A 23184-nucleotide genomic window follows, 5' to 3' on the forward strand; every position below is an offset into this window, starting at 1 on the left:
TGGTTTGTTTTATATTTCTTTTTTAAAGATAAAGTTTGGTTTTTCTTATCTCTTGTGAGGTTGGTCTGTCTCCCAAGGAAGAACCAAAACCTAAAGCCACATGGCTCCATGGCATGTGGTCAAAAGGTTATATTATAGAAACTATCTCCATCAGCTATTTTCAGTTCCCTATATCTTACTGTTCCAGTCCTTATGTTCTAAATATATTTAAAACAAGCAAGCTTAGCAAAATCATATTAAGTAAAGCACCGTTGCAAACTGCAAAATTAAGCATAGCACAGACTTTGGTTCAATACTTTTTCCATGAGGCCTGATTTAGTTCATCTGGGCCTAAACCTTGCATAGAACAATAGCCAATATTTTCGTTTTCCACAAAGTGAATCATATAGTTGTTAAGCAAATCGGGCTTTCTTTACTTGTCAGAAGCTGGGAAAGTCACAAATGGCAATTACATGACCCTGGGACACTGCAGTTAACATAATTACATGCCTAAATTTTCATCATGTAACTCTGGAGATGGTGTGACGGTTGTAAATGTGAGGTCTGATTGTACATCACCTTTTTCAGTGCTGATATAACTTTGAATAGTCACTAAACAAATGGTTGAAAGTTGAGAATTCTCTGTATTTAAAAAAAAATTAAAAACCCAAGTTGTATAACATATTAATAGATACAGCATTTGAGGTACAGATTGTCTTCGATTTATAACCACAGTTGGGACCAGAATTTTTGTTCCTTTAGTGAGTTGTGCCCAAGTCACTTTTTTCAGTACTGTTGTAAGTTGAATAGTTGCTAATTGAATGGCTGTAGGTCAAGGACTAGCTGCAAATTGATTTTACAGATTTATAATCCAATCCCAACAGAATCTGGTGGGGTATACTAAAGTAGGATGCAAAAGCCAAAAAACTATACCAAAAGCTCAGCGTAAATAGTTAAGGTAACATCATTAAAAGTCAGTAATAAACACCAGAGCATCCTTAAAACTAATCTAAGGACTGAATAAACACAGTGGAACAAAAGTGTCTTAATTTATAAAATGAAAGTAGGTTGACCATTCATTTCTCGGGTGGGGGTGGGGGGAGAATATTCCATGAAATGCAGCTCATTACTGGATCTTCATATCACCTCATAAGTATAAATAAATAAATTTACTTCATTTTTTTCAATCTGATTTAGAACTAAATATAATAACAAAAAATTCCAATTTATTCATCAGATTAAATATTTTGACATAGCAGTTTGCATCCATTTGGCTTTCTAGGCCCGTTTATTCAGATATTTCTTTTGACACATAATTAGCTTCCTTAAGTATCATTATTACATTAGAGAATCTACATATGTATAATACCAATTATCTCTGAGATCAAGATTAACAATGACTGCAGGCAAAGTAACACTGAATCTCAGTTTAATGTAGAAAATATAATTATCAAGAAAGGTTTTACTTCTCTTTCAATGTATTCATTTCTGATATTATTTATTATAGAAAGAGTATGCCATTCAGAGAGCCAATTATCCCTGTCACAATACAATCCTGTTAAGAGTTAGGTTTCCTTCAATTTATTTCAGTATAGATGGATATACAGTATATTAGAGGATCTGACTGTTGGAATATCCTGAAATATTTATTCAACTCTTATTCTCTGTTTTTTTGCTATTGGTGTATCAGTGCATATTTTGATGTTGCTTTCAGATATTCCAACCCAATTACCTTATCTTTTCTTGTAGTTCTCTATGCAGTTTCCCATCTGTTGAACTTTGGAAGAAACTTTAACACCCAGTACTTACAGTATTGCAGTTCCTCTTTCAGTAGATGTCATTGTCCTTATTCACACAATATGCTTAACTGGATCATAGGAGAAGAATCTATGGTGCAATCTTTAAAACCCAATTATTTGACCTAGCCAAGTAAGCCAAACAAGTTTAACTTTAATATCCCAAAGTCTGGGGGTTTGTTGGGACTAAATTAAATTTACCTAAAGTTTAATCCCACACTCCCACTTTACAGTTTGTTTCTGTTGCTTCCCTCTGGGAGGAGGTTTTGAAGTATTTCTAGCAGGACTACCCAATTCTGTAATAGCTTTGTTCCTTATGCCATCCGTCTGGTAAACTCACAAGATTAGTTTTTCTCGCTATGCACATATATACATAACCCGAACTAAACTGTTGTTTCTCTGTGTCATACAATATATGTGGGTATTTGCATATTTATTTATTTATTTATTTATTTATTTATTTATTTATTTATGTCATATACATATATGTAGTGTATATCAGAGGTGGTGACCCTTTGAGAGCTGCATGCAATGAAATTTCATTTTAATGTATGCCGATTAGTGTACATTCAAAGTGAAAATAAAGTTATTATTCTATTCTGTTCTGTTCCGTTCCGTTCCATTCCATTCCATTCTAATTGTGTCCACAATAGAGACAAAATCTCTAGGCATTCCATTTCTGGGGCATGTTTTGTCCCACTCCTGGAAACCATAAAGGAGGAACAAAGCGAACAGAAAAGGCAGGGATAAGTAGAACTCCTTCAAACTTGTCCATGATAGCCTGGCTTTGATTACAGTATGCCACTTTTTCTTTCTTGGGGTATGGGAGGGGGTGAATAAGAGGCAGAAAATTTGGAGGATCAGCCTTGTTGGTATCAAATTTGAGGATGGCTTCCAGTCAATTATCTCATTTCAAATCACATGCTGCTGGGAGAGAAAAAACGAGTAGACTAGAGAAGGGGATCACTAGGTTCTCTTGAACTCACCTACCTCTAGCATAATAAAAAGATTCATCTTCTTTAACTAGTGACACAAAGCTATTCTTTTTAAATGCTTTTGATTTACTAAAGGGAACCCTCTTTTGTATTGCAAACCTGACATTATAATACAATACAAGATGTTTAAAAGGTAAAGAAAGCAAAGAGTCTGAGTCTAGGATATTATATGTAAAAGTCTTACTTTGATTTATGAGTCTTTACAGTTACAGAAATTTCTGAAGAATAAAATGGAACATATTGATATGTAGAGTACTGGAAATATTAATATATTTATAGGAAATTTTACTGTGTTTTTTTAAACCCACATACAAATTAAAAAACTATTTTCTAGATAAATAAGACTAAGAAAAAACTGATACTCTGCTTCCATTAATAGTAACATGAAACCATTCTTAAATATAGCCAATTTCATTCAAAATATGTCTTTTAAAAAATCAACATTGGGTTATACTTCATTGTGCATTGACATTTTAAGTACAGAAAAAAAACAATTTTACAAACTAACTTTTGACCTTGGATAACAGAATCTACATGATAGTTAATAACATAACAAAAAGCTTGGTACAATTCAGTTTCAACTTGTAAGCTTTCATCCTCTCTGAGTGCCTCAGGCTTTATAATACAGTTTGCCTAAAGCAGGGGTAGGCAACCCAAAACACTCAAAGAGCCACTTGGACCCATTTCCCACCGAAAACAAAACAAAACAAAACATTGGGAGCTGCAAAACCCTTTTGATATCTAAAATGAAGATAACACTGCATATATCTTTTTTTACCTTTATTATAGGTGTGTGTGTGTGTGTGTGTATGTGTGTGTGTGTGTGTGTGTGTGTGTGTATGTTTTCTGAGGTTTTCGCGGGTGTTTGTATGTAGGTCTTTGGTTGTTCGGGTTTTCTCCCGCGTAAAATTGGAAGTGTCTTGGCGACATTTCGACGAAGTCCCATTCGTCATCTTCAGGCTGGTGTTTTCAGCTTCGTGCTTCGAGGAGCAAGGACAGCTTCAGCTTTGTGCTTCGAGGAGCTTCGAGGAGCACGAAGCTGAAAACACCATCCTGAAGATGACGAATGGGACTTCGTCGAAATGTCGCCAAGACACTTCCAATTTTACGCGGGAGAAAACCCGAATAACCGAAGACCTACATACAAACACCCATGAAAACCTCAGAAAACACACACACACACACACACACACACACACACACACGTATGTATGTATGTATGTATGTATGTCTTTGGTTATTCGGGTTTTCTCCCGCATAAAATTGGAAGTGTCTGGCAACGTTTCGACGGAATCTCATTCGTCATCTTCAGGCTGGTGTTTTCGGCTTCGTGCTTCTAGGAGCAATGTGTGATCGTAGCTGTTTCTTCCTTTTAACTGACAGTGGGGGTATGAAATGATTGGGTGAGAGCTTGGCTGTGTTCTGATTGGGTGGAGGTGTGTTCTGATTAGTTAGGAGCTTGGCTGTGCTCTGATTGGATGGGGGGTTGGCGGTGCTCTGATTGGCTGGGGGAGTGTTCTGTTTGGGTGGGGGCTTTGTTGTGCTCAGGTTAGTCTGAGTTGTAGGGGGATGTGAGATGCTGAGCTGCATTGCTATTGTTTGGCTTCGCGTTCGTAGTCGTGCCTCATCTTCATGGTGGGTGTCAGTTTGCTTCATGTATAGATTGGAGGGGTTTAAAGTGGCTAATGATGCAGCTGTGGTCTGGCTTCTGGTTTGTGGTCGTGCCTCATCATCGGTGTGGGTTTGAGTTTGGTTAGGGGCTTGGCTGTGCTCTGATTGGATGGGGGGGTTTCCAAATGGCTGGTAGGCAGGAGTATCATCTCATTTATTCATGCTTTGTGGGCGTTTTTCTATCTCAATGGCTTCTCTAATTATTCTGTTATTAAAGTGTTCAGTTTGGGCAATAGTTCTGGTCTTTTTAAAGTCAATTTCATGTCCTGTGGCTTTAAGGTGTTGGACCAGGGAAGAAGTTGGTTCACAGCATGAATAAACAAGATGATACCTCCCGCCTATCAGCCATTTGGAAACCCGCCCTTATTGACAAACGAATCCCTAACACAAAGAATGACACCAGACCCACACTCACGAAAACCACACAGGATGTCACCACCACACATCCACGGAAAAAGCAAACCCAAACCCACACTGATGATGAGGCACGATCACAAACCAGAAGCCAGACTACAGCTGCATCATTAGCCACTTTAAACTCCTCCAATCCATGCATGAAGCAAACTGACACCCACCATGAAGATGAGGCACGACCATGAACGCGAAGCCAAACAATAGCAATGCAGCTCAGCATCTCACATCCCCCTGCAACTCAGACTAACCCGAGCACAACAAAGCCCCCACCCAAACAGAACACTCCCCCATCCAATCAGAGCACAGCCAACCCCCATCCAATCAGAACACACCCAAGCCCCTAACCAATCAGAACACACCTCCACCCAATCACAACACAGCCAAGCTCCCACCCAATCAGTTCATACCCCCACTGGCAGTTAAAAGGAAGAAACAGCTACGATCACACATTGCTCCTAGAAGCACGAAGCCGAAAACACCAGCCTGAAGATGACAAATGGGACTTCGTCGAAACGTCGCCAAGACACTTCCAATTTTATGCGGGAGAAAACCCGAATAACCAAAGACCTACATACAAACACCCGTGAAAACCTCACTATATATATATATATTTGTTTTCTGAGGTTTTCGTGGGTGTTTGTATGTAGGTCTTTGGTTGTTCGGGTTTATATACATACAGTGTTATGTTCATTTTAGATGTCAAAAGGGTCTCTCTCTCTGTCTTTCTCTGTCTCTCTGTCCCTCCCTCTCTCTCCTTCCCTCTCTCTCCCTCTCTCTCTTTCTGCCCTTGGTCTGCCAGTCCTCTACCCCCACTCAGTGTGAGTGTGTGTGTGTGTGTGTGTGTGTGTGTGAGAGAGAGAGAGAGGGGGGGGGCACTTGTGCTTCCTCTTTCTCTCTTTCCTCTCTCCCTCTCTCTCCCTCTCTTTCTTTCCTCTCTCTTTTCCTCTCTCTTTCCTCTCCCACCCTCTCTGTTTCTCTCTCTTTCTCTTTTTCTCTTTCCTCTCTTTCCTCTCTCTCTCTCTTTCCTCTCTCTTTCTGTCTCTTTCTTTTCTCTCTCTCTCTCTCTTTCCTCTCCCTTCTCTTTCTCTCTCTCCCTCTCTCTCTCCCTCTCTCTTTCTTTCCTCTCTCTCTTTCTCTCCCTTTCCTCTCCCTCTCTTTCTCTCCCCTCTCTCTCTTTCCTCTCCCCCTCTCTTTTTTTCTCTCTTTTCCTTTCTCTCTCTCTCCCTCTCTCTTCTCTCCCTCCCTCTCTCCCTCTCTCACTCTTTCTCTCTTTCCTTTCTCTATTTTTCTCATTTTCTCTTTCCTCTCTCTTTCTTCTCTCTCTTTTCTCTCTCTTTCTCTCTTTCCTCTCCCTCTCTCTCTTTCCTGTCCCCTTTCTTTCTTTCTTTCTTTCTTTCTTTCTTTCTTTCTTTCTCTCCCTCTCTCTCTTTCTCTCTTTCTCTTTTTCTCTTTGCTCTATCTCTCTTTCTCTCCCTCTCTCTCTTTCTCTCTACCCCTTTTCTCTCCCTCTCTTTAATCTTCTGCTCACCTGGCAAGCTGGCTTCAAGCTGTTCTGCAACAGGCTGCCTCTCTCCTCCCCTTCCTGCTTCCTGCAGAGACACAGCAAAGGGAGGAGCCCCACCCAATAAGCTTTTCAGCTCGTGGAACAGGGTGAGACCACTCTCTTTTTACACGCACACACATACACACACACACACACACAGATAGAAAGTGCAAGTGCCTCTCTCTGTTTCTATCTCTCTCTGCAAATGGCAGAAGAGGCTGGGAGCCGCAGGAGAAGGCTGAAAGAGCCGCATGCGGCTCAGGATCCGCAGGTTGCCGACCTGTGGCCTAAAGTGTGCTTAGCAAATCTGTTATTGAAATACTGTTAGGTAGAAAAAGGTAATTCACAGATTGACAAAAGAAAGGAGAACTATGAGAATTTTTTGTGTGTCTGTCTTTAAGTCAGTCTCAATTCCTAGCAACTACCTAGACGAATTCCTGCAATTTTCTTGGCAACATTTTTAGAAGTGACTTGCCACTGCATTCTTAGAGCTAAAAGATAGTGATTAACCTAAAGCAGGGGTGTAAAACTTGCAATATCACATGACATGTCATGACTTATCGCAACTTTTTTGCCATTGCTGGCAATGGGTGGGCGTGGTTTTGCTATGATGCATCTGGCCTGCGGGCCGGCAGTTTGATAACCCTGGCCTAAAGTCATCCAGCCACCCACAACTCCAGTTTCTAGACTATTAGAAGGCCACTTAACTACTACACTAAATTTGCTCTCTCTATGTGATTTATATATTGCAAAAACACTAATATCAATATTAATTGAGAAAACCCTACTTGAGCATACTGTATAGGTAGCTAATAGCATTTCAGATTGGAAAACAATGAAAGCAGAGGTTGAAAAACTAGTAGTGTTATTGATTATTTTGTGCATCTGTTTATTTGTGTGTGTATTGGGACTAAAATTTCTATCACAAAGCCATGTGGTTGTAAACTGCAATATCATATGACTACATTGCTTACCAATGGCAAACCCATCTGTCCCTGTTGACACTGTTAAGTGAGGATTGTGGATCTTTATGCAAGGATCTCCTCACAACTTTAGGCTGGCTTCTATCTAGCAAATCCAGTGGGGAAGCTAGCAGAAAGTTGCAATTAGCTCTCAAGCCGGCTAATGGGCAATTAAGTTGTGGCAAGTATAGACAGGGTGAGGGTGGCTGCTGTCAGGTGTGAGAGGGTGCACCAGTGGCTACTATGGCGCTGCATGAACTGGTGCTGGCTGCGGAAAATTATGCTAGTGGCTGCCAGCATATGCTATAGAGTGTGGGCCAGGGGTCTGCAGGTGGGTGGGTGCTCCATAGAAGAAAAAGTGGTAGGAAGCAGGACTGAATTACAGGAACAATTAACAACCTTCCCTGCCAGACTTCTCATTGATTTTGGTTGGGGGAAGCCAGCAGGAGGTCAGAATAGGTGATCACATGACAGCGAGACATTGCAATTGTAAGTGTGAGCTGGTTGCCAAGCTCCTGGATCATGATAATGTGACCACAGGGTGCTGGGATGGCCAGAACTAAGGACCAATCATAAATGCAGAACATCTTTGTAACTTTGTAATAGTTGTTGAATGTGTGGTCATTAACTGAGGATTATCTGAATCACACATTCTCCCTGAGAATGAGACTTGCATTTGAAAAGTTCTTCAAAATTGGGTGCTCAAAAATCTGAGCAAGTATGCATGGAGAAATATTTGATTGCACACATAAAAAATTTAGAATCTTGCTCTACTGTTTACCCTAATAAAAGCAATAATATCAATATTAAAATATCTGATATATTAATTCATAAAACCACAACATCCAAATAATTTTAATTGTAAAAGTTGTTTTTTTTTTCATTTTTCAGCTAGTTTAATGTAGATTAATATAAAATTTGCATCCATATATCTTATCTTGGGCAGCTTACTAGCTAAATAGTCTAACTTCTAAAGCAGCTCAGTAGTAAACTAGCTCATTAGCTCAAAATAAGATGCTGCCACTAGCTGGCAGCATTATATTAAATTTGAATAAACTACTTTCAAGTTTAAGTTTTATATTTTACCAACTGTTAATCTGTATATTCGTATGAAAGAAATCAAAGCATGAAACATGGCTTATTTTTATATTATTTGATTATATTTATTTTTTGTTGAAATGATTTTATCCTACTTATACTATTATTTATTTATATTATTTTAAATATTTATTTTGTTCTTTAATAAATATGCAAATATTTGCCCTAAAATGTGATCTGCTCTGCACAAGTCCTAAAACTAAAAAGAACCCAATAAAATAAAGGAGTCAAAAGCATTATGCTTGCTCATTTATTTATTTAGAAAAATGTTCCAAAATTACATATTGGATATATGGCATAAGTATATTTGACTATAAGATTACCAGTTCATTTAAGGGGAAATTAGAGTCAATCTAATTGTTTCAATCAGTGGGAAGCAATAGGTGTGTGTGTGTGTGTGTGTGTGTGTGTGTGTGTGTGTGTGTGTGATATATGTGAATAAATGAGGTCCTCCCTATATAAAGAACAGTAATTCTGGGTACTTACTATCAGTTTATGCAGAAATATTGAACTTTTAAGTACCGTTGTATATGTAATGAATATGTTGCATGCAGAGCTGGTTTTTCCACAGTAGGCCTTTCAATTGTAAGTATAATAGAGAGTCGGCTGGGATGAACCTCATGCTTGACAAGCTCTGCTTTAGTACTGTTATCACCTGTATAGTTTAAAATGGGTCTGGCATTGTGTTGCCAGCTGCATTTTTGCAGCTTTAAAAAGTGTGGCTTCAGTGTTACACTAAGGGCAATTTGAAATGTTCACATGCTTAAATGCATTAATATATGCAAATTACCAATAGCTATTTATTGTTAATATAGCAAATCTTTGTGGATGCTTTGTGGGAGTGGTGGACAACCATTGCTATGCTGATGATATACTCAAGGTAATTCTAGCTGATCATGATTCAAGTGTCCAAATGGCCCCAAAATTTACAAAGTTATGTGGCTTATCCCTAGAAGACAATTCAGAATTGTTGACTGCATTAATATAGCTGGGGAAGAATAAAAAAAATCTGTATTCTTTCTTATAAAGTGGCAGAGGCTGCCATAATAATAACAATAAATGTTTGTGTAACTGAATAATTTGGATGCAAAATTAAAAAAATAAGTTTGGATGCAGAGGATTATTTCTCTCTCTGTTTTATAGCTTAGTTTAGTTAATATTAATAATGTATTGAAGAATATTTTATGCAAAGAAATGTTTGTGCCTAGTATTGTCAATAAATTGCTTCAGAATGGATTTACAATAGTCTTGCTGATTAAGCCGATTTAATTATCTCATGCTGCATATCATGGGGGTGAAGATAAGAAAGAAATTTCCTAAAAAGGAAATTCTCAGTTTATAGCAGCAATAAAACATGTATTGCCTCATTTTCTAGGTCTTATCTGCTATATCAATCCGTTGTTCTTATGCTACCAGTTAGTAATTGAATCTAGTATTCTGCAAACACAAAGCATTGAGCTAGGATTGGACCTTGTAACTGGAGTTCCCTCTAAATAAGGAGTGGCGAATTATGTCCCTTTTATGACTTGTGGACTTCAACTCTCATGCTAGCTCAGGAATTCTGGGAGTCAAAGTCCACAAGTCATTTCCCCATCTCTGCTCTAAAAGATTCTTGGAAAGGGGTGGATGATGCAAATCTGTTTCTACGATAAAATGTCATTCAGTTTATTTATTTTGTTAGTAGATATTTCTGACTCCATTGATTGATTATGTGCCATCACATTGTGGCTGACTCTCAGATTTTCTCCATGATGATCTGTCCATGGTCCTTCAGGTCTTCCAGCTGGGCACTCATTGCGACTGTAACTGAGTCCATTCAGCTTGCTTCTGTTAGTCTTCTTCTCCTCTGTTCTTCCACCAATGCCAGCATCAGAGCTTTCTTCAAGAAAATAGGTTTTTGCATAATATGTCTGAAGTAGGATAATTTTGCTTGCTCAATTCTGGATTGATCTGTTCAATAATCCATTTTTTTCTTGATTGTCCATGGTATTTTCACGACTCTTCTTCAAACTTTAAAGGAGTCAATTCTCTTCCTATTCTTCTGCAAAGTCCAACTTTTGCTATTGGCTCCAATATCCTAGAAATTTAGCAGCAAAGATGACCATGGAATGGTTTGGTCAGGGGAAGGAGAGAAGTGAAATGTTATTTCTAGTTTTACAATTAAGGTGATATAATATAGCTGTCTAAAGAGGTCTCCTGTAATGACATTAAGCCCAATGATATGTTGTACTGTTGTAAATATATGAAAAGGAATTCTTTATTTTTTAATTATGCTTTTTAGCAACAGATCTGTGGATACAATGAGTATGTATAAAAACGAAGCACTTATATTGTGAAACATATTTAATAAATATTTTTCTTCCAAAACATACAACCTTGGATACCCTAATTAGGATGTTCATACTGTTAAACATTATTTTTTAGATTTATATCCCCCTTTTCCTTCAGGAAAATGGTAATACATTTCTCACTCAGTAAGCAAACAGTGATAAGTGAAATATAAATTCTGCCAAGTGAGAGAAGTATTGAACATTTGAATTTCTTATGTTAGATGATAAAAACTGTTTTTCCAGGAAAACATTATTGTCCTAAAATAAAGTCAGCGGCAGGGGGCAGTACAATTACAGAACTCTTCATATTTATATTTCAGTGACGAAGAGTTTAAATAGCCAAGCAATTAAAGACCTTGTGGTGCTCAACACTCAGGAGGTAGAAATGCACTTAAATGTGCATACGTTTCTGATTCCTAAAACAGAAAATTGAGCATATTGTTGAATATATAATCTTATGAATGTATATACATTTTCTTCCCCCAAATTATAAATGTCTTATATTTGGTCACATACTAATTTACAAATGAGTATTTACTAAAATGATACATTATGAATTTGATTTTCTTTGATTGTGAATGCCTAGCTTGCCTGAATATCATGAACATTTTTTTTACATTTTAAAATGCAATAAAGAATAATATACTGTGAAATTGCTTTGATAAATTTGAGAGATTTTCTTCTAACAATGATACATTTTAGATATATTATCTATATCATTATTGTATTATTATTTATAACATATTAGTTATTACGACAATATCTGCTCATTGAATTGCTTCCCTTAGCAGAATGGGGATATTTTCTTTACCATTTATTTGCAAAAACTGATCAAGATCATTTAGGAACCCTTCAGAATATCTTTTCAAGGACTGTGGGTTACTATAAAGAAAAGGAGAAATATATATCTACATATTTAGTGGATTAAAATTATGATTTAGATTTTTAAATTCTGACTTTATTGTGGACAATAAAATTCTGCTCACATTCCTTTAAAATATTTTCCTCCAAAATTTATTTGTTGTGTTTTATGTTGCTTTCTTCTTTTTTATATTATGTCTCATACCCAAGTGTTTTTAGTCATGTTCAAGAACTCTGTAAAGTTTTGGATCTGGAACAGTCTTGAAAACATAGACATAAATTATAGGTTAAATATCTCAGAATTTCTTATTCTGCTTTTCAAGTATGAAAACATAGTCACCCAATTAAAATATAGGAAGTTATTCTTAGCAAAAATTTGTTTGAGATAGATTGTAAATGTGTATGTGAACAAATGCAAGAGATTCATAATTTTAAGAAGATCATAGAACATAGAACACCAGAATTGGAAGGGACCTTGGAGAGCTTCTAGACCAGCCCCCTGCTTAAGCAGAACCTTTACTATTCCAGACAAGTGGCTATCCAGGCTCTTCTTAAAAGTCTCCATTGTTGGAGCACCCTCAACTTTTGAAGGGAAGCCATTCCATTGGTTGATTGTTCTCATTGTCAGGAAATTTCTCCTTAGTTCTAGTTCTATAGAATAGTTGTATAAAAGAACATTTATATAAATTTTTAAATGGAAATTAGGAACGTTACATTCAGTAAAGAACCAGTTTGGTGAAGGGGTGAAAAGCACACAAATAGAAACAAGGAAACTATGAGTTTTAGCCCTGCCTTAGATACAAAGCCTGCTGGGTAACTCTGGCCGGACACACTTTCTCAGCATTAGGAAGAAAGCAGTAGCAAACCACTTTAGACACTGTTGCCAAAAAAACTGCATGGACTTGTCTAAGTAATTGCCAGGAGTCAAGACTGACCTAAAGACAGACAGATACAGACGCAGAGAGAGAGAGAGAGAGAGAGAGAGAGAGAGAGAGAGAGAGAGAGAGAGCAAAATCTACCATTTAGTAGCTGCATGCATCCTTTAAAAATCATCATTATATACTTAAACATTAGCAACCTTGTTCATATAGAGAGAAGTATATCAGTAGGACAGCATTCAGCTAGAGATTTTTCTGGCCTGTCTGCCTGATATCAGGCTTCTGCATATGTTTCACAGGTAGAATGGAAAAATGGGTTGTGGAGTATTTCTAAGTCTGTTCATTTCCCATCATACCTGAGACCTGTTGCAATTTTCTGCCAGTCTGATAGGTGCTATAGTACATTTTCCTGTGGAGTGGAGAATCTGATCTTCCCATCCTTGCCATATTGTAGTGGAATGTCACAATATATTTAGCAATTAATCCACTAGCAGCTCTGTCTCCTATGAAGCTTTTCCAAATTTATGCTTTAACCACTGATGCAGAAAAGGAGGCAGTTGACAAATTTTATGGTCAAGCTTGGGTCTGAAATTGACAGAACATGTAAACAAGATATGTGTGCCGCTTACCTTTGGAGCCCGTTCTGGCGGTCCTCTTAACAGCAGGAGAAAAATGCCTAAAGGTAAATGATGAACAGCAGATCTGGAGGAACATTGGGGGCACTTGTGCTGTTCTCCAAGGCTTGTGCACCTTGAAGAAGGGCATGAGGTGGCATTTCTGAAGGGCAGCACTGGTGCAACAGTTGATGTAAGAGGCCTGCGGTGGTGGCAGCTGAATGAGACTCCTGAAAGCTCTAGGCCTCTACTGGAGGCCCAGGTCTGGTGCTGCACCTGAGAGCCACTGTGCAGGGTGGTCTGGATCAGGAGGAAGATAGGCAGGCTTGGGAAGTTAGGCAGCATTCCTCAGTGGCAGCAGTGATGCTAGGGTTGACATAGAGGCCTGGGCAATGGCAGCTGGTTGAGACTTCTGAAAACTCAAGCTTCTACTTCAGGCCAGATCCAGCACTGTAGGGTGTGAAAGGAAAAATATATTTAATACCTATTTTATGAGTGATTTAATTAATTAAGCATATTTTAGATTTGAACTTGCTAACTGGCACTTGGCTTTCGCTTGCTGTTGACTTTCCATAGGAAAAGATGACTGTTTGTGGTCAGCACAAATTCTTAAGAAAAATGGAACATTGAACAAGAATATAGGAGAAAAGGGAAATTGAGCCCTATGTAAGGGTGCAACTTTTGCAATGACACGCATAGGAATGGTAGTGAGGACTTTTGTGGTTAGAACAAGGTCAGGAAAGTACAGGGAAGTAGCCCAGTAAGCAGGACAACAGTAGAAGAATAAGGACCTAACCCACAGGTCGGCAACCTGCGGCTCCGGAGCCGCATGCGGCTCTTTGAGCCTTCCCCTGTGGCTCCCAGCCTCCTCTGCCTTTGCAGAGAGAGACAGAGACAGAGAGAGGCAATTGCACTTCCCTGCTTCTCTCTCTCTCTCTCTCTCTCTCTGTCTCTCTCTCTCTGTGTGTGTGTGTGTGTGTTTTGTGTGTGTGTGTGTAAAAGAGAACACACTCACAGTGTTCTCCGAGGAGCTGAAAAGCTTACTGGGCGGAGCTCCCCCCCTTTGCTGCGTCTCTGCAGGAAGCAGGAAGCAGGAAGGGCAGGAGAGAGCTAGCTAGCCCAGCTAGGCTGACTCAGGAATTCTGGGAGTTGAAGTCCATGAGTCATAAAAGAGATGAGGTTGCCTACCCCGGAGGTTGTTGGACAACAGCTTGAAGCTTGCCAGGTGAGCAACAGATAGGAGGGGGGGGAAGAAAGAAAGAGAGAGAAAGAGAGAGAGAGGGAGAGAGAGAGTGGGGGAAGAGGAGTGGCAGATCAAGGGCAGATAGAGAAGGAGGGAGAGAGAGACCCTTTTGACATCTAAAATGAAGATAACACTGCATATATCCTTTTTTTACCTGTGTGTGTATGTAAATTTATTCTCTTAAAGCATTCTCTTGGTGATCATTGTTTTAATAGTATGGATATTCCCAAGAGTCATATTTTTACTTTTATTTTTAATGTGTATATGTGTGTGTGTGTGTGTGTGTGTGTGTGTGTGTGTGTGTGTGTGTGTGTATTGTTTTGGCATTCCAAGGGCTTGCTGGCCTTGTGGAAAAGATTGACGATAGGGTGGATGAAGTGGTCGGTAATGCTGAAATATTACAAGATAGAGTTGAAAAAAATAGAAGAAAATGTGGATTCACACAGAATGAAATTATAATGTCACAATACAGAGAAATGGAGTATGCTTTGAGAATAAGGGGCCTGAAGGAAAATATTAAGGAGAATTTGAGAGAAGAAATTGCAGCAGAACTGGCCTCTATTTTGGAAATTGATCCCGAAGAAATGTTGAAAGATATAGAAAAGATTTTTAGCGTTAATTCGTGGGTTGCAAAACAGAGGAAATTACCAAGAGATGTGGTGGTCTATTTTGCGAGAAAATCACTTCGTAATGAAATTATACAGGCCTTTTATAAACAAAGATTTCAGATTGCAGCTCAGGATGTGATAGTTTTAAAGGAAATACCTTCTAAAATTCTTAGAAAAAGAAAAGACTTTGCTTTTTTGGCTGAAGAACTTAAGAAGCGACAAATTCAATTTAGATGGGACATACCTGTGTGGATAATGGTGACTTATGCTGGTACACGATGCCGTCTTAATACAGTTTCAAAAGCAAGAGATTTTTATGTTACTATTTTAAAAGCAAGTCCACCACCATCTCCAAGATCAAAGAAAGATGAGAGCAAGGCAGAAGCACAGTTGTCTGTAGGTTCAATGCCATCTTTGGGAGAAGAATTGTTGGTTGAAGTTATGCAACAGAATTTGCAAATAACAAAAGACCCAAGGGAACAGAGAATTACAGGTGCTGCTTATAAACGTAGAGAAAGACAACAACAACAACAACAGCAGCAACAACAAAAGGCAGATGATAGAAGTTTACCACAGTCTATTTCGGAGCCGGTGGGAGGAGCAAGGCCAAAGAGATCATCGACTGTAAATCTAGAGGCTTTGTTCCAAAGGCTTCATCCTGCCAAGGATGGCAAAGCTTCTAACCTGGAATGTTAATGGGCTTAACTCACCACAGAAGAGAAAGAAAATCTTTCATTATTTGAAACAACACAGAAATTTATTTATTTATTTATTTATGAGACTTATATACCGCTTTAAGTGCAAGCACTCTCTAAGCGGTGTACACCAGTAAGCAATGTATGTATATATATATATATATATATATATATATATATATATATATATATATATTTACATTGCCCCCAACAATCTGGGTCCTCATTTTACCTACCTCGGAAGGATGGAAGGCTGAGTCAACCTTGAGCCGGTGAGATTTGAACCGCTGACCTGCTGAACACAGTCAGCTAAAGTGGCCTGCAGTACTGCTCTAAAGATCAAAAATATTTGTTTAATCCCCGGCTGGGGATACATTTTATAGCTCCTGCTTTGTAGAAAAAAGGAGGAGGAGTTATCTATGTGAGAAAGGAGCTTTCACCGAAGTTAATTGATTTTGACTTACAAGGAAGATATGTTATTATTGATTTACTAATAAATGATAAAAGAACTCTTCTTGTTGGTTTATATGCTCCAATCAACAACAAAAATATTTTTATAAGTTGATTCATCAGAAATTAACTTCTTTGGATTATAAGTCAGTTATTATGATGGGAGATTGGAATGGTGTTTTAGATTCAAGTAAAGATAAGAAGGGTCCTTTTAAAGTTTCTAACCATGCAAGACTTCCTAAAGTTTTTTTTAATTTAAAGGATGATTTGGAACTTAGAGATATTTGGAGAGAACGGAATACTGAGGAAAAAGACTTTACTTTTTTTCTGGATAGACACCAATCTTATTCTAGAATTGATTTTTTCTTGGTTACTAGTGATTTCCTTTCTAGGGTGAAGAATATCAAGATATTTCCTAGAATAATTTCAGACCACAGTCCGGTATGGTTGGAAATTTCATTGGAAGAAAGAACTAGAAGGTCTTGGAGGTTGAATGAGAATTTATTTAGATATGAAGAGAATATACAGCGATGTAAAGGAATTTTTTGCTTGGAATATGAATAAGGGTACTTCGATGCCAATGGTATGGGATTCTTGTAAAGCATATATGAGAGGGGTTTTGATTTCTATGAACAATGCTCACAGATGTAAACAGACCCAGAAACGTAAAGATCTTGAAGATGAGATTAAATGTAAGGAAAAGATTTTAATATCAAATCCAATGGACAATAAGTTAAAAGTTTCTATTACTTTGTTGAAGGAGCAATTTAACATGTTATTAGCAGATCAAATGGCAACTAATTTGAGGTATGTGAGACATAATACATTTTGTAATGCAAATAAACCTGGTAGATGGTTGGCTTATCAATTACATAAGAAACAGAAATTGAGGATTATAGATAAAATAATTTATAAAGGTAAAGAAGTCTACCAACAAAATTTGATTAAAAAGTCTTTTTTAAATTTTTATTCTAAATTATATGCTAGTGAAAGTATACAAACTTCAGATATAGAAAAATATTTAGCACATTTTCCTAGACTTACGAGTGATCAATGTGATGGGATTAATGGTTTAATTACTTCTGAAGAGATTATTTTTGCAATTAAACAATTGAAGGTTGGTAAGACTCCAGGTACTGATGGGTTAACAGCAATTTATTACAAGTTGTTATCTGAAGAAATGATAGAACCATTAAAGGTACTTTTTAATGATATTTTATCTGGAGCAGAATTACCTCCATCTTGGAGAACGGCCTTCATATCATTAATTCCAAAGGATGACCAGGATCTGTCCCAACCTAGAAATTATAGGTCTATATCTCTTTTAAATACAGATCATAAGATTTTTGCAAAGATACTGGCAAATAGATTAATGCAGGTTTTGAAACAATTGATTCATACTGACCAATCTGGATTTATAATGGGGAGATATATGAAAAACAATGTAAGACAAATTGTTAATTTAATAGAGTATTTGGATAAGAACAACCAAATCCCTGCTGCTTTAATATTTATAGATGCTGAGAAAGCTTTTGATCAATTAGATTGGAATTTTCTATTAAAAGTTGTAGAGGAAATGAATTTTGGAGATAAATTCTTGTCTGCTCTCAAGGCCATTTATCAACAACAATCGGCACAAATTATAGTTAATGGGGGATTAACAGACGTATTTAAAATAGGAAAAGGTACAAGACAGGGTTGTCCTTTATCCCCCTTGCTATTTGTATTAACAATGGAGATTTTATTTATTAAAATTCGAGACTCATCTAGATTAAAAGGAATAAAAATAAGTAAGATTGATTATAGGCTGAGAGCTTTTGCTGATGATTTGGTTGTGACATTATCCCATCCAACAGATTCGGTCAAAGAGTTGGTTGAAATTTTAGCACAGTATGGACAGGTCTCTGGTTTTAAGGTAAATAAGAATAAAACTAAAATATTATTGAAAAATATGTCTAGGAAGGGAAAAGATTTTATAGCTGAAACAACCGGTTATGAAATAGTTAATAAGGTTAAGTATTTAGGAGTTTATATTACAAGATCTAATGGAAAATTGTATAAGAATAATTATGAACGCTTATGGGTTAAAGTTCAAAAGGATTTAAATGATTGACAAAAGCTATAACTATCGTTATTGGGGAGAATTTCAGTAGTGAAGATGAATGTTCTACCAAAGTTTCTTTTTTTGTTTCAGATGATACCAATTTTAAAGAAGGATGCTAATTTGGATGAGTGGCAGAAGGGTATTAATAAATTTATTTGGGGCGGGAAGAAATCAAGGGTAAAGTTTAAGATTTTACAAGATGCTCGAGAAAGAGGTGGACTTAAAGCACCAAATCTGAAATTATATTATGATGCGGCCACTTTAACTTTAGTAAGTGACTGGCTTAATTTAACAAATTAGTAAGACTTCAGTAAGGCATTTGATAAAGTAGATCACAACCTACTACTTGACAAGATAGAAAAATGTGGGGTAGACAGAACCACCACCAGATGGATCCGTAGCTGGCTGACCGGCCGTACTCAGCGAGTGGTCCTCAATGGAACTGCATCTATATGGAGGGAAGTGTGTAGTGGGGTGCCCCAGGGCTCTGTTCTGGCCCAGTACTCTTCAACATCTTCATCAACGATTTGGATGAAGGGATAGATGGGGAACTCATCAAATTTGCAGATGACACCAAGCTGGCAGGAATAGCCAACACTCCAGAAGACAGGCTTCAGATACAGAAGGATCTGGACAGACTTGAACACTGTGCACTAACTAACAAAATGAAATTCAATGGTGAAAAAAGCAAGGTTCTACATTTAGGCAAGAAAAACCAAATGCACAAGTACAGCATAGGTGGCCCCATGCTCAATAGTAGTAACTGTGAGAGGGACCTCGGAGTCCTAGTAGACAATCACTTAAATATGAGCCAGCAATGTGCTGCAGCTGCCAAAAAGGCCAACACAGTGCTAGGCTGCATTAACAGAGGGATAGAATCACGATCACGTGAAGTATTAATACCACTCTTCAATGCCTTGGTAAGGCCACACTTGGAATACTGCATCCAGTTTTGGTCACCACGATGTAAAAAAGATGTTGAGACTCTAGGAAAAGTACAGAGAAGAGCAACAAAGATGATTAGGGGACTGGAAGCTGAAACATATAAGGAACGGTTGCTAGAATTGGGTATGTCTAGTTTAATGAAGAGAAGGACAAGGGGGGACATGATAGCAGTATTCCAATATCTCAGGGGCTGCCATAAAGAAGAGGGAATTAAGCTATTTTCCAAAGCACCTGAAGGCAGGACAAGAAGCAACGGTGGAAACTAATCAAGGAGAGAAGCAACCTAGAACTAAGGAGAAACTTCCTGACAGTTAGAACAATTAATCAGTGGAACAACCTGCCTCCAGAAGCAGTAAATGCTCCAACACTGGAAGTTTTTAAGAAGAGACTGGACAGCCATTTGTCCGAAATGGTTTAGGGTTTCCTGCCCGAGCAGGGGGTTGGACTAGATGACCTCCAAGGTCCCTTCCAACTTTACTACTATTATTATTATTAAATAGAGATATTCTTGTTCTTGAAGGGTGGGATTTAGTATATGGTTGGCATGCATATTTAATTTTTGATAAGAAAGTAGATTTGGTCTTTAAGTCACATATTTTAAGATATGCTTTACTTCGAGTTTGGAAAAAATATTATTATAAGTTAACTTATAAAATACCTATTTGGGGGATCCCTGGACAAGCAATCCAGGGGGTTTCTAAGGGGGTGAATTTTGACAACATTTCGTATAAAGAGTTACTTATTTGGTCGGGCACTGATTGGCAATTAAAGTCTTCTGATGTGTTAAGGCAAGAAAACATGTTACAATGGTGGTTTTAATATTTGCAAATCGTGCAGAGATGGACTTTGGATAAGAAAGTGGGAATTACTTTAGTAGATGAAAACTTGGTAATTCAGATCAAGGATCAGAAATGTGCCCATATTAAAAGAATTTATAATGAGTTAATAAAATTGGATTCAGAAACAGAGTGAGTTAAAGATTGTATGATTAAATGGGCCCAGAATATTCAAGAACCAATCTCGTTGGACTTATGGGAGGTAATTTGGACTAGAAATGTTAAATTTACGCAGGCCCAGAATTTGAGGGAAAATTTTTACAAAATGTTTTATAGATGGCATCTGGATCCTAAAAAGCTGTCCTGTATGTACCCAAACCTGCAACCTAAATGTTGGAGATGTGGTTGCTTGGATGCAACCTATTTTCATGTTTGGTGGACTTGTAAAGTTATTAAAGCCTTCTGGATTATGATTTGGTGGAACATTCAAAAGGTTTTTAAAAGGAAGATTAAGTTTACCCCCAACTGTTTCTTTTGGGAATTTTTGTGGACTTTAATGTTAAAGAAACTATTTTAATGTTGAATTTAATAACAGCAGCAAGATTACTGGTGGGTCAATATTGGAAGAAGGATACTCTGCCTTCTTTAGAAGAATGGGTATTTAAGGTTTCTAATTTTGCAGAAATTGCTAAAATTTCTGCTTATTTAAAGGACCATTCACAAGAGAGATATTTTAACGTATGGAGAAGATGGATAGAATATGTTCAGAAGAAATATGGAACTACAAAGTTTCACTTATTCTATGAGTAATGATTTTGTTTATAAACTTATGATGTTAAAGTTTGAAGAGAGTTAAGGGTTTTATGATTTTGTTCATTGTATAATTAGTAAACTTAAATAGATTATGTTTAATATGTTTGCATAATCCTGTATTTTGCTCTGGGAAGTCGGGGGAGAGGGGGGTGGGGGGAGGGGGGTGGGGGATGGGTTGAAGTTTAAGTAGTTCAGATAAAGTAGAAATAGTCTTATTGTATGTAATATTAATGTTTTAATTTTGAGAGAGAAACTGCTCGGGCATTTCCCCTGGACTGCATCAAGAGGGAGAAGAAGAAGGTGAGAAGTAAGTAGGAAGATGGAGGTGAAGGAGGAGAGGGGGTGAGTGAAGAAAAAGAAGGAAAGAAGTAAGTTGGTTTGAAGTGGGATGCGGTTTGGGGGAAAATGGGCGGGCAAGACCGAATGTGGTGTGTATCAATTTGTTTTATTTTTTATCTGAAGTATTTGTAAGATTGTTATGTATTATAAAATTGAAAATAAAAATTTTTACAAAAAAAAAGAAAAAAAAGAAGATTGGAAAAATCTTTTAACAATGAATTTCATGTTACATTTAGCTAACATGTAAGACTGATTTTGAATACTCTGTTGAGAAGAATTTTTATTTCTTCTACATGGTTCATTATGCCAATGTACATCTATTTCCATATAGAAGTACACAGTTTGTATGTAAGAAGGGTAGACATCACAAAATTAACATATTATGTTAATAGTAATTTTGTCTTTTTCTAAATTTAGTTTATATATTTCTTTGATGTCCTTTCATTTCTATGTTTTGTATGAATTCTATAAAATGGCATATATATTCATGTAATTGAGTTCAGAACTGGATTATTTCCTTAACTGGCAAATATTTCTAATTAATCTGGAGAACTTTGATGGCTGATACTGCAGTATTAGAGAGACTCGAAATGTTAGTTTGTTAGTTTTCCTTGATGGAAAATGTAATTAGATATAAGTGAAGCTTGCATTGAAAACTTTTTCCAATTTCAAAAAGAGCATCAGAAAAATACTTATCATACTCTTCAGTCATTATTTAAAAGTTGCTTCTGGTTTAAAGTTTATTGATGAACCTACTTGTGCTAGTAGTAGCTTCCTGAAGAAATAAATTATTGTATATTGATACTGTAAGTCTGCCACTATACTGCAACCATGCAATGTAAATGTTATTTAGATTTTTCCCACTCTCTTGTAAAGTTCTAGGGCTTAGTACATATGTAACCAATATCTTGAATTGGACCCAGAAGCAAACCGGCAATTAGGGCAATTGATGCAACAGAGGTGTTACATGGGCCATTCTTGGGGCCCTAGGACTCTCTGTAGTGCTGCAGTTTGTGCTAACTATAGCTTTCAAATACTTTTCAAGAATAGCCCCATGTAGGACATATTGCAATTCTAGTAATTCCATCATACCATAAGAAATATCAATGAAGGCGAAATGCCTTTCTAGTAATCAAACCAAATTCTTACTGAATATTTCTGATTATTACTTTCAATAGACCTGTATTTAGTTTTAGGGGTGTATGGGGTGTTCAGGGAGGGGTAGTACCTCTGGTGTAGGGCATGTCGTGCCTTTTTAGGGCAGCTCGTACATCTTTGGTCCCCACCTGACATTCAGCTCTCACCTATGGCTCCTAGTAGCTTTAACATGCGCAGCGGCCACACCCCGGGCAACAGCTTCAACAGACTGGCGAAACCAGGTAGAGAGTAGCCATTGTGTCTTCGACACTCGGTGAGCAAGTGATTTGTCTATCCCGAGCATGTGAAGACAGACTCTGGCGGAGTGAGCAGATGAGATCTATTAAAATAGAACCAACGGTCATGAAGGCAGTTTCTGCAAGCGACGTGGTATACTGAGAGCGTGGCAAGACACGAAAGATTCCCTGGTCAACCACTGCACCCAGCCCATCTCCAATTGTCTCGACTTTTGTCCTGCCATTGGAATAAGATGGAATCTGGGAAGATAGAGTGAGGCTGACTATGCGCACCTCTCCCTCACTTAAATCCAATCCACGCGCAAGTCTTGACATCTTGACTTTCCCTAACTCCGACAAATCTCAAAGTCCTGTGGCGATAGGCGAGCAAAGAAGCAGCAGGTGTGGAATCACTGGGAGCTGTGGACGTGGACCTGCACACAGGCGGCTCAGGTCTAATGAAGCAACAGCTGGATTCGGTGTCTATCTGAGCGACTGAGCAGCCCTCTTTAGGATCACACTGCTCACCTCCGTAGTATGAAGAAGGGGCTAGAAAATGTGCTCTAAACATTGTTGCTTCTTTCAAACCCTGTCCAGCCTACCGCACTTGGAGGGGATCCCATCTCATGCGGTCGAAATACAAAATTTAAGACGAAACACAAGGTGTTACCACTTATTATTGGTACATGGAATGTTT

The 23184-nt window shown here is 37.7% G+C and overlaps 1 long non-coding RNA gene across 1 annotated transcript; it reads right to left on the bottom strand.

The window, feature by feature from the left end:
- Window positions 1-9019: 9019 nt before the first annotated feature.
- LOC120314529 lies at window positions 9020-22692 on the bottom strand. Its single transcript, XR_005558468.1, has 3 exons — window positions 22419-22692; window positions 13157-13591; window positions 9020-10535 (listed from the first exon to the last, which is right to left on the bottom strand). It is a non-coding gene; the product is annotated as an uncharacterized LOC120314529 (long non-coding RNA).
- Window positions 22693-23184: the final 492 nt, after the last annotated feature.

This window comes from Crotalus tigris, unplaced genomic scaffold (genome assembly GCF_016545835.1).
Source record: "Crotalus tigris isolate CLP2741 ecotype Arizona unplaced genomic scaffold, ASM1654583v1 scf7180000018941.1685476, whole genome shotgun sequence".
Classification (NCBI taxonomy): domain Eukaryota; kingdom Metazoa; phylum Chordata; class Lepidosauria; order Squamata; family Viperidae; genus Crotalus; species Crotalus tigris.